Source organism: Pseudorca crassidens, chromosome 3 (assembly GCF_039906515.1).
Source record: "Pseudorca crassidens isolate mPseCra1 chromosome 3, mPseCra1.hap1, whole genome shotgun sequence".
Classification (NCBI taxonomy): Eukaryota; Metazoa; Chordata; class Mammalia; order Artiodactyla; family Delphinidae; genus Pseudorca; species Pseudorca crassidens.
In genome coordinates this window covers 129167145-129182318 of record NC_090298.1, presented here as the reverse complement: position 1 = coordinate 129182318, position 15174 = coordinate 129167145, and the positions used below count along the sequence as shown (strand labels likewise).

At 37.9% G+C, this 15174-nt stretch overlaps 1 long non-coding RNA gene across 1 annotated transcript in view; it reads left to right on the top strand.

Annotated features, from left to right (window-relative positions):
* The window catches only part of LOC137220845 (uncharacterized), a 139637-nt gene extending 128930 nt beyond the window's left edge, over positions 1-10707 (top strand). Inside the window, exons 2-3 of the long non-coding RNA XR_010941813.1 lie at positions 6666-6773; positions 10621-10707. This is a non-coding gene — a long non-coding RNA (uncharacterized lncRNA). The remainder of the gene's footprint in view (positions 1-6665; positions 6774-10620) is intronic.
* The last annotated feature ends 4467 nt before the right edge of the window (positions 10708-15174 follow it).

Genomic DNA, 15174 nt, shown 5'->3' with positions numbered 1-15174 from the left:
TCTTTCCACCAAATATTTAGGGCAAGAGTACACAGTGGGCTTACTGTTTGTGCAGCTGATAGGTAAGAAAATTACAATTTCCTCTTTGGTATGACTTTAGTCACACTTATCTGGAGGCAAATTAGAGATGATTTGAGGGGAACTAAAAAGGACCATCCATCTCAAAGAACTACCTCTACCCAAAAAAGTCAATTATTCAATCTCAGGAGATGAGCTTTGCAGTTTCTGATTTCTTTTAAATATCAAATCTTACCTTGAATGAATACTTTAAATCTTCAACTTACGGTTAATTGGTTAATCCAATCTGTTCCCTGTATGATGATGGGTGTGGTGTTTCCAACAGTGTTGAAATTCTGGAAGATGTTGAAAAGTGAGGTGTGGACTTAAAGTGGGAGAGAACAGAGAGAAGGGATGAAGGCTCCAAAATCAGTCTTCACTAAATTTTTAGCCCATGATTTAAAGCTGCTGCGGATGCTGAAGGGAGGAGCGATTGAAATTCAGGAGTCAGGATGTTTTTGTTTCACGCACAAACTAGGTGCAAGTTGAAATTGGGAAAATAACACTATTCAGGAGAAAAGGGGTGATTTAATTGGAAGGCTTTAAAAATGATTCACTCTACAGGCGTGTGCCCTTAGAAAATGTGTTTGAATAGGAGAGGAAAGGAGGAAAGGGTTTAAAAAAGGAGACAACGGCAACAGAATCAAGACCAAACCCTTTAAATTAAAGACCAGGAATGTTCCTTTTATCTAGGTTTCCACTAACCTCAAGCTACATGGTTCTTCCTCCTTACTTAGCCACTAGGGTGACTCAGCACAGGATGAGTTGCAGAGAATAGCTGTGTGGGAGATTATTGTTTTCATGCCCAGCTATCCTGTCCCTCCCAACACAAAATATTCTTTTGGGAAGTGGCCCCTTTCACAAACTCTGTTCATAAGTTTCCCATGGAAGCAGGCGTGTTTTCACATGCCCTCCCGCTGCCCAGAACTGTTGTCTAAGAGTGAACATGTGACTAATCTATATAAAGAAGTCTCTTCCTTAGGATTTCTGGTGCCCAGTGCTTGTTCTCTAGTAAATGATTGAGCAAAGCTCAATATAGAACACAATATTATTTTAACATCTAAGTACCCAAAGGGAACTCTGAACAGAATATTTTCAGTTGGCATCTCTAATAAAGTTTGATGTTGTTATTTGCTCTGTGGATAGTACTACATACTTCATGCAATTGACCCCAGCCCCATCCAAAAGAAAACAAAAAAAACACCTCTCAGGCTATTGAGAAATTGATATCACATGAATTGATTTATAATAACCCAAACCACACACAATAAACCGGTAATTGAATCGAACACATCATAAATATCCACCTTGACTTTACCTCCTGGCTGAGCAGATGATGCTACCTTCAAGTTTTAAATTTCATGATAAAATATTTAAGCTGGTGTAATATAATAATAGGGCATTAGCATTACGGATAAGATGACTTCTCTGCTGCTTTTCTCCTTTAAGTGGGAGAATGTATTGCTATTACTAATGATATTTCAAGGTCGAAATCATAGCAAATGTTAGGCAAATATTTTTGACATAGAAGAAACTACCTGAAGTAGAGAAAAGTCTGGAACCTTCTTCTGTCTCCAACTCTGTCCCTTTCTAGCCATGTGAACTGGACTACCACCTTTCCCCCTCTGAGCCTTGGTTTCCCCCATTATAAAATTATGGTATAAGATTAGATAAACTTTTAGTCGTGAATCTAAACATGACATGTGTCACATAAACTAGGACATTTAGCCAGACAAACTCTAAATATTGTTACTGCTCTATGAATAATTTTATAAAACAATTCACAATTTAGGTTCAGAGGAACTAGTGTGTAAATGTTAGATTTCCCACTTATTAGTTGTGTGACCTCTTGACTAAGTGACTTAGATGATCTAGGACTCAGTTTCCCTGAAATTGAAAGTAGTGGTAAGTCAAAACAGTAATATCTATCTTACAGAGTTCTTATAGAGTGCAAATGAAGTATTGCATGGCCAGATACTTAAATTTTTATGTTTTTCATGGTAGTAAAAAATGGAAGAAATGGTAACAGTAAGTAGTCGTATTAGTATTCAAGCTGTGATAACAGCTAATGTTTATTGAGCCCTAACTATATACCATACACTGATTTGAACATTATATACGCACTGTCCCATTTCATCCCCGTAACAAGTCTTTCAGAAAGGTACCTTAATTTCCCCACTTTATAGTTAGAGAAAAAGGCTTACAAAATTCAAGTTACTCGCTCCATGACACAGTTAATAAATGGTGGTACTCAGATGCAAACCCGGGGCAGTCCGAGTCTGGAATGTGCGTTTACCTACAGTGTTATACTGATTTATTCCTCCAGAGTAAACAGATTCAGATTTATATGTGGAGATTTCTACTTCCAGCAATATTCTTGTTTGAAATGAAAAGTTCCACTAAGAATACCGGAAAAGCTCTACCGTCAAAAAATCTGTTTAAAGATGTTAGAGAAGTACTAAGGCAGGGAGAAATCAAGGGATAAGCCACTAGAGAGAAAAGGAACTCAAAGAACTCAAAGAAGTGAAAGTGACATTCAGCATCTTTTTTTTATTTTTTTGAGGCATTGACCAATTAAACTGCACCTGAAAGGCTGAAAAGCTGAGTAGGACCTTTGAGAGTTTCATGGGGCTGGGGGCCACAAAATGTAGTTCAAAGCCCACCAAACGGATGGTCCTTGGTAAATACTCCAGGTTTTTTTTTTTAAATGGAAATGCATTTCTTTTATTTCTTTTTTTATTTTATTTTACTTTTGGCTGTGTTGGGTCTTCGTTTCTGTGCGAGGGCTTTCTCCAGTTGTGGCAAGCGGGGGCCACTCTTCATCGCGGTACGCGGGCCTCTCACTATCGCGGCCTCTCTTGTTGCGGAGCACAGGCTCCAGACGCGGAGGCTCAGTGGTTGGGGCTCACGGGCCTAGTTGCTCCGCGGCATGCGGGATCTTCCCAGACCAGGGCTCGAACCCATGTCCCCTGCATTAGCAGGCAGATTCTCAACCACTGCGCCACCAGGGAAGCCCTACTCCAGGTTTTTAATTGTGGGGTTTTTTTTTGGCCGTGCTGTGGGTATGCGGGATCTTAGTTCCCCAACCAGGGATCGAACCTGCGCCCGCTGCATTGGCAGTGTGGAGTCTTAACCACTAGACTGCCAGGAAAGTGCCTTAATTGTGAACTCATTCTAATAGTAAGGGTGAACTGGAAATAGATTAATCCTCATAAAATACTGAAGTCTCCCTCTGAATCCATAACTGTATTAAAATAACTTGTGCCAATTCAAACTGCCTGCTAGAAGCAAAAGCAAATATCTGGGGGCAGATAACATTATCCAGAGCCTCAAAGATCCTCTGGGATTGTTCACATAATGAAAATAAAAAATCAAATAAAAAAAAATCACTGGTTGTAAAAAAGACAAACAACTTGGGTCACTCAGCACAGAATTGACCAAAGATGATGAAAGCATAACAGGACCACAAGAAACTCAGATATTAAGAGTTATGAATTTAAAGTAACCATAACTGCCGTGTTCAAGATAGTGAATGACAAGATGGAGAATTTTCATAGAAAACTGATGTCTTCAAAAAAGAATATCGATCTACAAAAAAGAATAGCTAAAACCCACAATATCTCAAATTAATAACACAACAGGTAACAGTATATTTGCAGAGTAGAGAAGTGGAAGAAAGGTCAGAAGAAAATATGTAGTCTGAATCACAGACAACAGGATGAAAATGCAGAAAAAAACCAGAAGGAACATGAGGACACAGTGGAAGGATTAAACATAAGCGTAATTCGAGGCCCAGAGGGAGAGGAAAGAATGGAGCAGAAGCAATACTTTAAGAGAAAGTGACTTAGAATTTTCCAAAATAAGAATTATTTATATGTGTGTGTATGTGTGTATGTGTGTACACAAATATATTTATATGTATATATATGTATTTTTTTTCCATTTTGACACTGAATTATTAAGACAAGTTTATAGGCTGGGGTTATTGTTCTCTCTTTAGCTGGAAGAGACCTTTGAGGCAATGAAAATTTCAAACCACTGAAATGATAGTTGCAGAAAGGTGGATATTTAGGGGCTTTGTACTTTAAGAACAGAGGGGCCCTTTGATGATGTGAAATTTGAGTGAATGAGAAACGTTGGGAAAAAATGAGTACCAGAGACGTGATGAAATTTGACTTCAGAATCCTTGCTCCCTTACATATGTGGAACAGCAGATCATGGTTTTGGGATCAGAAGAATGTGGGGCAAAATCATTGTTTTTGTTTTGAGAGAGGAGTAGGGAAGTGCTTACTCCCTACCCACTCCCTCTTTGATTGTGTCATTCAGCTTCTTTAGGCCTCAGCTCCCTCAGCTGAAAATAAGAATGACAATGCATTCTTCACACAGTTTTTTTTTTTTTTTTAACATCTTTATTGGGGTATAATTGCTTTACAATGATGTGTTCCTTTCTGCTTTATAACAAAGTGAATCAGTTATACATATACATATGTTCCCATATCTCTTCCCTCTTGTGTCTCCCTCCCTCCCACCCTCCTTATCCCACCCCTCCAGGCGGTCACAAAGCACCGAGCTGATATCCCTGTGCTATGTGGCTGCTTCCCACTAGCTATCTACCTTACGTTTGTTATTGTATACATGTCCATGCCTCTCTCTCGCTTTGTCACAGCTCACCCTTCCCCCTCCCCATATCCTCACAGAGTTTTTATGATAACTGACAATGTATGCAGAGAACTGGCCGAGAGCCTGACACATACAGTGTGCTCTGTTAATGTTAGTGCCTCCCCACACATTTTTTTCTTTCCTTTATTAATTATGAAAGTCATTTCTGACTTCCGCGCAGGGTTTCTTGTGAACTGGTCGAGGTAGCAATGGTTTTCTGCCCAGCAGAACCAGAAAACAAGGAATAACAAGGATTCAGGTACAGTTTTATTATCAGCAATATCAATACCTCTGAGAAAATTTGGTTACCCAGGTGTTGGGACAAAAGAGACAAGGCAAGTATTTAGATTTAATAGGTACTTTTTGAAAAGTTAGTGTCCCAATTAGCAGGGAAGGAATCAGGTAAAAGAGAAATCACCCAGTCTTCAAGAACACTAACCAGTAGTCACAGGACTATTTGGGGAAAACCTCCTTTATGATTACTTCTGGTAGAATGGTTTTATTCCATTAGTATATAATGGTTTCCTTTTCTATTTCATCACTTGAGATCGTTCCCTTTCCCTAATAGCAGGTAATTTGATGTTTCTTGTATTCCAGTTTCTCTCTGGTAGCATAATCTCAAAATTCTTACTAGAATTTTAATTTTAGTGGTCCCATTGGAGTTCATGTTTTCTGTATTATCAACCTATCCATAACACGATGTGAAATAACATGCACTAAGCAGTTTTTACCCAAGGATAGGAAAAGCAAAATGGTCGGGAGTGGGGGGTGGTAGATATGATTAATGTCTGTCCTGGGGTGAATCAAGGTCTTCCAGCTGCCCGTATCATACTTCCAAAGGTCCCAAATCATTCTAATATATGTTGTCTTTCTACCATATTTATTACATGATAATATTGTTTTGAGAACTGGATGAGGTATCACAAGTGAAGTCATAATATAGAAAAGTTAATAACTATTAGTTATTTTAGTGGTGAAGCTTATGATAATGATGGCTGACAGTGTTTTCTAGCAGAAGTTGTAGACGAGCTTTAAGATAAATAAAAGAAAGTTATTCCTCTCCTGTATAAAATATATGAAGCGTGCTGGATAAAGAGGTTCTACAGGTTGAAACTACAGGTTTTGGGAAGATGAAATTAATTGAGACTAACTACTAAACCTGCCACAGGTAATTTAGGGGAGGAGATAACTTTGTCTTGTGATCATGGATTTAAGTCCTCTAGAATGCCTTCGTAGTTGACTGTCCCTACTCTTTGGGATAAAAACTCACTCTCTAACAAAATCTAAACAATCCAGTCAACTTGTACCATGAGATGATTGACAAAGAGTCATTATCTGTGTTGTTGTTTTTTTAATTGAAGTATAGATTTACAATATTGTGCTGTGTTCTTAAATGAGAGATTTTCTCTCTACCTCTAGTAAATTTTGGCTTAAAAGGAAGAGCCAAGATGATAAAGTTAGGTCCATATTTCCTTAGATTTCCACCCACATTACTTTGTGCTCCAGAGACATGTTTCTACAGACAAGTTCCATAATATTTAGGAAGCAACAGGGCATCCCTGTTAGAAAGTTAGGAAGAGCAGGAAAATGTGGATTGACTTAGGTGATAATGGTAAGATTGGTGATGAAAGGGAAATGTGCTATTCAGTTTGCCCTTCAAGGAGGACTAGTGGCCCTGGCTCCTAGGAATGCTGTCAGCAAACAGACTTCAGTTGGTAGCACCTTCCACAGCTGCATCAGCTGTAGAGAGTCAACCTCATCCAACTGCACATGCTTCTTAGGTGGCCCACATCCAATGACTGATCAAGGTTGGGATATAAATGCCTACTCATTTTGGGATAACCTGGGCCACTTTAGTTCTAGAGTTGTCTGTGAGTTTGCTAAGGATATCGTTGGGTCTGTTCCACAGGTCTCTGCTGAATCCTGATTCCTTCCCTTCCCTTCTACAGGTGTTAATTCCAAGGATACCCAACCCCAATAAATATTGCTGCACCTTTAACGGTTTCAGAGTCTGCTCCCCAGAAAACCCAACTTGTGACAGATTTCTACTCTATGGGGTAAGTAGAAAATACCCTGAATTTAAAGTCTGAAAATTCTAGTGCTGTCTGTGCCACTTATTTATGTGACCTTGGATCAGGCATATCACATCTCTCAATGGTAGGTTTTTGTTTCTGTGTTCACATGTGTGTGTGAAATACAGATAGAAATACCTTCCTCACAGTGTCATGCAAGAAATAAATGAAGAATGGTGGTAAAAGTGCTATAAATATGGTAGGACAATTTGTAAGTCCCAAAGCATAATGATGACGATAATTACTGAATCCTCATTGTGTATTTCTTTAACCTTTGAGCAAGACCTTTGCAGATTACTGTTCCTGTATTAATACATAAACACGAATGCTAACACATTACTCTCTTGAATGCCCTGGAAAAACCTTTCAAAGAAGTTCTTAAATAGTCATGAGCTTGGAAAACATAGGAATATATGTTTTCCTCCAAATGAAATAGGTAAAAATATAATGGTAAAAAAATGATGGCTAGAACTTTATTGTAATTACCTGTATTTGTATTCATGTAGCACAACTTTATACTCTTTCATCTCAAAATTGAGATTTCTATGCAAGAGAGATGAATACAGAGATCTTCTGTTTGATATTTCGTTTGAATTGTATTTTTCTCTGCCAGAGAAAAGTTTCAATATTTCATATATTGAAGATGCCATAAAGAACAAAACAAGACAGAATTTAAATAATTAGGTAGACATGCACCTTATAGTCCTATAAGGGAATCAGGAATCAAAAAAATTCAATTCCAGTGCGGAAAATTAGACATTTACATCTTGTTTCAGGGAGCCTATAGTTATGCCTATAGATTGTAAGTAAAAAGAAGTCTATCAATTAACCAGACTTCCAAGCCTCAAATATTCCTTTATATTCATTATATTCATTCATTCATTCACCCACAATAATTTAATGTAGTACAATGTACAATGCACATGGCTCCTTGAAAGCAGCATTTACTTCTTTCTTGTTCACTGTTACGTTCCCAAGAGTCTGGCACAGTGGTTGGCACAGGGTCCATGCTTGAAAGTACTTGTTGAATTCATGCATGAAATAAATTAATGAAAACACTCGTCTGGTTCCTTGGCTGAAAGCCAAAATGAATCAGCTGTAGATCATAGGTCCTTGTCACCTCCTAACACCTCCACTTCATATCTCCTCTAATCAGACTGTAAGTATTGCTGGTTGTCAAGGTTTTCACTATCCTTTACATAGGGAAGTTCATCAAACTCAGTATTTTTCTTTTTTTAAAATTAATTGGAAGTACTTATTCAGAAAAATGCACAGGTCATAAGTAGACAGCATCATGAATTTGTACAAGATGAATACACTCATGAAACCAGTACCCGGATCAGGATGTCAGATATTACCAGCAACACAGAAGCCTTCTTCAAGCCCAGTCTCAGTCATTATTCCCTATATTTCACAATTTTAGTTTTCATAAGATTTTAGTTTTAGCTGATTTTCAACTTATAAAAAATGGAAACACACAGAATATATTCTTTCATACCTGGCTTCTTTTGGTTCACATTGTATTTGAGATTGACCTCTGTTGGATATAGTTACTTCATCTTCATTTCTGGATACTACCCATTGTATGAATATACCATGATTTATTTATCCATTCTTCTGTTGATAGACATGTGGCTCTTGGGCTGTTTTCAGTTTTGGCTACTAGGGTTAATGCTGCTGTGAGTAATCTTATGTACCCTTTGGTACACATACTAAGCATTGTGTTGAGCATGTATTTAGGAGGGTAATAGGGTATGCACTTTTCAGTTTAAGTATACGTATTACCAAAGAGTTCTCCGAAGTGGTTGTATTGGATAAGCAGTGTATTAGTGTTCCAACTCCTCCACGTCCCCGCCAAAACTGGCTATTTTTGTTGTTTTCATCCTAGTGTATGTGTAATGGTATCTCATTATGATTTTTTTTTTTTTTTTTTTTTTTTTTTGCGGTACGCGGGCCTCTCACTGTTGTGGCCTCTCCCGTTGCGGAGCACAGGCTCCGGACGCACAGGCTCAGCGGCCATGGCTCACGGGCCCAGCCGCTCCGCGGCATGTGGGGTCTTCCCAGACTGGGGCACGAACCCGTGTCCCCTCCGTCGGCAGGCGGACTCTCAAGCACTGCACCACCAGGGAAGCCCCTCATTATGATTTTAATTTGCATTTCCTTAATAATTAAATTGAGCTGGTTTTCGTATGTTTTGGGGTCATTTGGAGATCCTCTTTGGTAAAGTGGCTGCTTGGCCATTTTTCTATTTTTTCTAGAAAAATAGGAGTTTTAGAAGTTTTAATATATTCTGGTTATGAGTTCTTGGTAGATACATGTATTGCAAACATATTTTCCCACTCTATTCCCACTCTATTTTCCCACTCTGTTTCCCACTCTAAAACAGTATCTTTCTATGCTGTTTTGTTTTTTTCTGATGAAAGAAGTTCCTAAATTTGAAATAGTCCAGTATAAAAAAATCTCATTTCCCGTCAAGGTCATAAAGATAATCTCCTGTGGTGTCTTCTAAAAGCTTATTGTTTTCATTTTTCTGTTTAGATTAACTTTCTACCTAGAGTTTTTGCATACAATATGAAATAGGACTTAAAATCTCTATATATTTTCCATATGGATATCCAATTTATCTAGCATAATTTTTTGAAGAGACAGTGGTTTTCCATCTTCACTGTAGTATCTGTCACATTTGCCATCAATCATGTGACCATATGTATAAGAGTCTGTTTCTGGACTCTTTTTATTCCATTTTATTTATCCCATTTTATTTCATCAGTCTTTTTATATTTATCTTGTACTAATATAGCACTGCCATTATTGTTGTTATTTTGTAATAAATGATGAGACTTGGTAAGTCTTCCAACTTCGTTTTTCTTTCTAAATAGTCTTGGCTTTCTTTTTCTTTGAATTTCTATAACATTTTAGAATCTGCCCATAAATTATCTCCCCTCCCTTCTCCTTCCTTCTCCTCTCCTCCTCCTCCACCCCCTTCTCTCTCTCACACACACACACATACACCAGAAAAGCAAAAACAAAAACTCTTCAGCAAAGTTTGTTGAAAATTTGAACATCCATAAATGCAACATACCATACTACCAGAAAAAGGGTACAAATACAACTATTTTAACTCCACATATACTTTGAACGCCACAATACAATATTCTTTTTCTTTTTTTTTCGAGTGCTGCATAATTTTGTATTTCTTTTTTTTTTTAATTTTTAATGGAGTTTAATTGCTTTACAATGGTGTGTTAGTTTCTGCTGTATAACAAAGTGAATCAGCTATACGTATACATATATCCCCATATTCCCTCCCTCTTGCGTCTCCCTCCCACCCTCCCTATCCCACCCCTCTAGGTGGTCACAAAGCACTGACCTGATCTCCCTGTGCTATGCGGCTACTTCCCACTAGCTATCTATTTTACGTTTGGTAGTGTATACATGTCCATGCCACTCTCTTCATCCCAGCTTACCGTTCCCACTCCTCTACAATATTCTTAATGTTTTTATTATTTTTATTTATCTTTGTATTATTAATAATTTTTGTTACTTTCTATTACCATTGCTTACTTTATTTCATGCTTACATGAGGTATCATATTCTTTCTCCCTGAGGAATCACATGTACCTATATATCTGAATTCATATGTATGCATATATTCTTACCAGTCTTGGTCATTTCACAGTAGCTCATCAAATGCTTCCTTCCTGAGTTGTGCTCTGTCTTTGTGTCGTGACAAATCTCTTCTGATTTTCTTCATTCCACCCTGGCTGCACCTTCTCTGTCCCTTGTAGGCTCACTTCCCTCTGCCTGACCCTTAAGTATTAATGTTTTACAGGCTTCTGGTCTGCCACCCTTCACTGACTTCACCTTGTCGTGCTAATGCCCAAGGCAAGTAGAGGACCAGAGAAACCCTGGTGGAAGAAGGTAGGTCATGAAACTGTATCTTCATCAAAAGGAGAAATGTGTTAAACATAAGTCAGTAGTACAGCTTTTCATCTCTTGCTGGTGATTGAATAAAGGTACCTACTTCTGTCTTTTAAATGCTAACTCCTAAACCTCTAGAACTTCCTCAGATTTCTCACCTGAGCATGTTCAAATATCAAATGAATGGTCACATTTAAATGTCCTGCAAATACTAAACACTCAACATGTCCAAAATAAATGTATAACTCAGCCCTGTTCTATCCTACTGGCTACCATAGCTCTGTGAATGATACCCTCGTTGACCCAACTGCTTAAGCCAGCAACCTAGGAGTACTCTAGATTTCCTTCCTGTCAATACTCAGCTCAGATGTTACAACCTACCAACTGCCTGTCCCAAGGATTTTAGCTGCACTGTGTGTATGTGTGTGTGTGTGTGTGTGTGTGTGTGTGTGTGTGTGAGAGAGAGAGAGAGAGAGAGAAAGAGAGGGAGAGAGAAATATTACATATATTATACCATGTTATATCTTTGGCATGTCTGTCCCCTCTATCGGACTATAAGTTGCTGAATGGCAGACACTGTGTCCTATTCATCTCTGAATACCTAGTGTCTAGCATGGCTCACTACTTTGTAAATATTTTTGAACCAATTTGCATATTTCAAGGTTAAGTGGGAAAAATGTCATGGAAATAGAGCAGATGGATTTCTGTAGTGGTCACCAGAAGGAAAGGATCCTTGGAACTGGGAATGCCAAAAAGGGCTTCATTGAGCAAATGGCAGTTAGATAGGATTGGATTCTAGACTGATACTACTGGTGTTTCCTGAGACAATTTGTTTAACATGTGTAATACTAAGTTTTCTCGTATGTAAATTGGGGATCATCATTTTTTTTTTACTATATCTGTGAGAATTAAATGAGATGGTCCACTAAGGAGAATGACTAGCATACAATAACCACTCAGTAAATGTTAGTTGATAATATTAATAAAAGAACTCAAGCCCTGATAGTTGGGAGACTACAGTGCACAGATGGAGGATAAGGAATCTGTGAGGTTTATAAAACAAGACACAAAGGAGAGTATTACAAATTTAGCTGAGAAAGTGAAGAGAGATTTAATTCAGCAGAAGACAGTGAATGTCCTCCTAAGTGGTCTTCATTCTGAAATATGTAATTATCTGAATAATAGGACTTAATTAGTGGAAAAGGACAAAGGGGTCATATAGCTGGCACGCAAGCCTTCACCTCCTCAGTTCTCTGACCATGTCAGACAGCACTAACCAATGACATATCTAGATGTGGCTTCCAAATTCTCAATAGATCGGTCCAGGCAGGCATTTCCTGTCAGTCAGGAGCTGACTTACCATCTCTGAGTAGCAAGTGTCTCTGTGGCTCCGTTTAATTTTGCATGTGCTGACATAGCCCAAGTAAGGGGAGAAACTACACGGTCACTAATTAAATAATACGAGAATAATCGAAAGCATAATTGTTAGTTACACATATTTCTAGTCTATACCCTGAAATTTCCAGGCTGTTTTTTTACCCCTCGAATTAGTATGATCAGGGCTTTCAAAATCCATACACATGATCACATTTTATCCTCAGAACAATCCATGAGGGTTTGGAACCAAACTCACAGAATCCACCTCACAAATAAGCAAACAGATGCTTTGTGATACCTTAAAATTCTCGAAGTGAATTAATGTTAGCACCAAGGTGGAAACCCTGGCCTTGGATACCTATTTCAGAACTGGGGAAGGCAGGGGCTGATTGTTCTGAGTAGCTTTTGCCCTCTAGCTCAATATTCTAGTGCAGATCCAGTTTCTAATTAACAGTCATAAGTTTTATCAGAAGCACATTTTCCTTTCTTTTATTACAGTTCCCTTTTAGTTTCTTTAGTTCAGCGGGTGATCTTCGGAAGTGATCTATGAAACGAATAGATGCTTAAGTAATTGGAGGTTTCCTCCTATCTCCTACGTGGGGGCTAGTATCCTAGGTGGAGTTGAGAAGGTATGTTCTGCACTCCTCACCTTGACCTCATCCATCAAATACTTGGGGAAACTCTAAACTGAGCAAAGGTCAACAGGTTTCTTTCTCGCAGGACTCAGAGCCTTTATATCCCCAAGAGAGTAAAATAGTATTCAGTGCCTCATCTTTTCTGTGCATTTGACGTCGGATCACATTTTGTTTCACTTTTCATTTTATAGTGAAATTTATCTTTCTCTGCTTATTTTTTCCTAAACAAGTGAAAAGCTTCTCTCTAAAATTAGACTCTAAGCTTCTTGATACTGATGATACGATAGAATTATTTTCTAGATCCCATAATACGCAGTGTAGTACTGAGACTATGCTATTAATTCCACGTTTCAGATGTGGAAATTGGGATTAAGAGAGTAAAGTGAGTTTCTTAGGGTTTCTACTCTTAGCCCAAGGGCTCTTGGGCTGTACTGCCTTGTCTCAGTTTCTTTATCTGTAAAACGGGAATGTTAATAGTATTTACCTCATTTTTTAAATTGGAGTATAGTTGATTTACAATGTTGTGTTAGTTTCAGGTGTATAGCAGAGTGGTTCAGTTATACATACATATATATCTATTTTTTTCATATTCTTTTCCCTTATAGGTTATTACAAAATATTGAGTATAGTTCCCTGTGCTATACAGTAGGTCCTTGTTTGTTATTACCTCATGGTTTTGTAAAATAAGGATTAATTGAGTTAATTTATGGAAATTCTTTGACACAGTGATTAGCATAGAGTAACTACTCAGTAAAGATTATGTATATTAATATATGCAGATTAATATATGAAAGAAAATAGAATATATTGTGATCACCCGGCAAAGAACTATTGTAAGTTATGTCTTCAGTCAAGTTGTCTGCAGTTCAGCAGCTGTCCTTTTGCCCCTATTTTATCTGAAATAGGAGTAACTTTTTCTCTTGACAACTTCCAAGGGGTTCAGCCAGTCACTGAAAGACAGAACAGCTTGAATGTGGAAGACATTCTATTCCAAGGGTGTTGGGCTATAATAGGATTCAACCCTAGGCTCACTGTGTTCTAATCTAGAAAGCTCTGTTCCTGCTTTTTATGACCTTCCTCCAGACAGAAAATACTCTAATTTAGTACTGGGCGTTCAGGATGGAAGAAACTGATCAATTTTAGCATATCTTAGCTTCACAGTTTTTATAGGCCAGGAATCATCAAACGGAAGCTTAAAAGAAGGGAATGGGAAAAATATCAAATGGACACCAAACTCATGACAAGGTTACAAGCGTTTGAGTATTTTGAATTTGGGATTATGAGTGGTGAAGTGGGACAAGAATATGATCTAGAATCAGAGAACCAAGATTCCAGTCCTGGCTAGATCATTAGTTTGTGTATGACAGTGTGAATTTGTTTTCTCATCTGAAAATGAGTACAATAATAACAACTACCCCACAGGATTATAGTGAGGGGAAAATGAAATAATGTATGGGAATGCACCCAGGAAACATTCACTATTGTCATTAGAAGTTAAGGACTGATGTCATCATTATTCAACCATCCAGAAAATGTACAAAGACGCAAGAGGGAAGAGATATGGGAACGTGTATATGTGTATAGCTGATTCACTTTGTTATAGAGCAGAAACTGAGACACCATTGTAAAGCAATTATACTCCAATAAAGATGTTAAGAAAAAAAAAAGAAAATGTGACACACTCAGCATTGTTCTAGCCTATTTTTCAGATGGAACATAAAACAATATGCTTAGTCTGCAAAAAGACCATAACCTAAGGGCACAAAAAATTAGGACCAATGATTTTACTATAGTATGCTTCCAAGTCTTTATTTGAACTTTTCTATGTATTCCCCTTGAAAATTGCTAAATCTTCTTTAGTATATACTTTTGAAAAGTGTATATAAGAGAAGGGCCTTGAGGAAACTTTAAACTTGATTGTTGCTTATTGAGGGTCAATAACAGATAATGATGAAAATACAATACAGTCTCTTCAAGCTGTGGAAAATAGCATTTGATTTGCCAACATTACTCACATTTCCTTAACTTTGGGGGTGCTGAATGAAGGCTGTTTGTTGAGTGGTTAAGAACACAAACTTTGATTTCTGACCAGGACCCAGTTTGCAAGCCTTGACAATTGTAAGTTACAAACATTTGGAGAAGCATATGACTCTCTTAGCCTCAGTGTCATCATCAGAAAAGTTGGAATATAGTCCGTGTGGGCTGTAAAGACGACTGAATGAAATAACATATCTATAGGTAATGCCCAGCACTTATTAAACTTCGAATCTCATTTAGTTATCCCTTTTCCTTAATGTTGTACCTAGGGTACTGGGAGACAGATTGTGCAGAATCCTTTATCAATTACATCTGCTCGAGAAACAGAAATATACAGAACATAAGAGCTGGCCGGGGCATTAGATATCATCTGGTTTCAAACCATCTTTTCCCGAAGGGTGTCTGATGCTCTGACT